The 1,444-nt window shown below is 42.5% G+C and overlaps 1 protein-coding gene across 1 annotated transcript in view; it reads left to right on the forward strand.

Annotated features, from left to right (window-relative positions):
* Nucleotides 1–534: 534 nt before the first annotated feature.
* Nucleotides 535–1,444, forward strand: part of LONRF2 (LON peptidase N-terminal domain and ring finger 2) — a 24,807-nt gene continuing 23,897 nt past the window's right edge. Inside the window, exon 1 of the mRNA XM_045283928.1 lies at nucleotides 535–601. The gene's annotated coding sequence lies outside the window, so the exon portion shown is untranslated. The remainder of the gene's footprint in view (nucleotides 602–1,444) is intronic.

Genomic DNA, 1,444 nt, shown 5'->3' on the forward strand with positions numbered 1-1,444 from the left:
GGGGTGGGGTGGGGGGCTCCTTTAGGTGCCACAGATGGTAAGACACTCCTTGCTTAGAGGGTGGTGATTGGACCATCTGGGAGGAAAGGTAGGGCCATCTACTTCCTGGGCATTCACAGCCATTGAAACCCTCAGGAGAACTCTTCTCCTCTGAAACACAGTCACCTCGAGGTGCAACTGGCCCTGGCCCCTCCCCCATTAGTAGCATTAAGATGATTGATTGCTGGAGATTGTTGTGGCTAGGATGCATGCAGTAATACAATGGCCATTAAGTTTTTCTGGGTGTGTTTTGAGTCTTGCTAATCTTTGTCTCTCTTTTCCTGAGAGAAGTTCTATAAAATGCACATGCAAAACTGCGCTCTAAACGTCTTATGATGCTTTGACACTGATTTTGGGGGTTTCTTTTTGTGACATAAACTCCATTTGTTTGGCAGTGCAGGCTTGTATATTTTGTTTGTATTCCTCTTGTCTTTTGTCTTTAGTTCCCGGTGATAATGCCCTGATCCTGTTAAGAGCAGAGATACATTTGAGCCTGAAGAACTATGAGGAGGCATTGGAGGATGCCACCGTGGTGTGTTATAGTGATTACTACTTTTCAAAGGTATTTATTTGTCGTTTTTTGGCTTTGGAGGGGGAAGCCACAAATGGCAAAGCTTATTAAAAAAAAAACGGGTGGAAACACTTCTGAACAGAGAAAAAAGAGAGACGTAAGTTGCTCCACACCCCGGGGAAGACAGGTTGCAGATAGATCCAGGAAAGTTAATAGCTATCCAAAACAACCCCTCCAATCTTCAGAATGACTGCAACACAAATGTTTAAAAAGAATATGTATAATGTCTGTTTCGGTCCAAAATGCCAGGCAGGCCAGGGAAGGAGAACGTGTTGACACATACTCTAGATAAAACATCAGACCAAACCAAGCTCACTGCCATTGAGTATATTCTGACTCGCTCTGTCCCTGTTGGACAGAGTAGAACTGCCACCATAGGTTTCAGGGAAGTAGAAAGCTTCATCTTTCCTCCAGGGAGCCAGCTGGTGGTTTTGAACTTCTGACTCTGGTTAGCGACTCAACACTTACCCATTACTATAAATTTTCTCTGTGTGGGCCCAGAGTAATTGTATATTAAGAAAACATCCGAAGGGGGTTAATTGAAGGGCGGCAGAGGGATTTAAAAAAACCAAAAACATCCCGGCCCAGTCCAGATCAAGTCCATAAGCTCCATATTAGCTTTTAAGTCCCAGGTTAAATTTAACAAAGACTCCAGAGCAGTTATTATAAAGAAGTTCAAAGAATGCATGACACGTTGTCCAAAGAGTTGAAGGAAAACGTGGGATCTTTGAATTAAAATGCTACCTGCATGAAAGGCTGAAACTAAAACTTGGAAGTTCAAAAGCTGAAATACAAATGTCAAAATAATAAAAATTCTGCTTAGTCATAACGTTA

This window comes from Echinops telfairi, unplaced genomic scaffold (assembly GCF_000313985.2).
Source record: "Echinops telfairi isolate 266 unplaced genomic scaffold, ASM31398v2 ScPeMD7_7467;HRSCAF=8505_1, whole genome shotgun sequence".
NCBI classification, from domain to species: domain Eukaryota; kingdom Metazoa; phylum Chordata; class Mammalia; order Afrosoricida; family Tenrecidae; genus Echinops; species Echinops telfairi.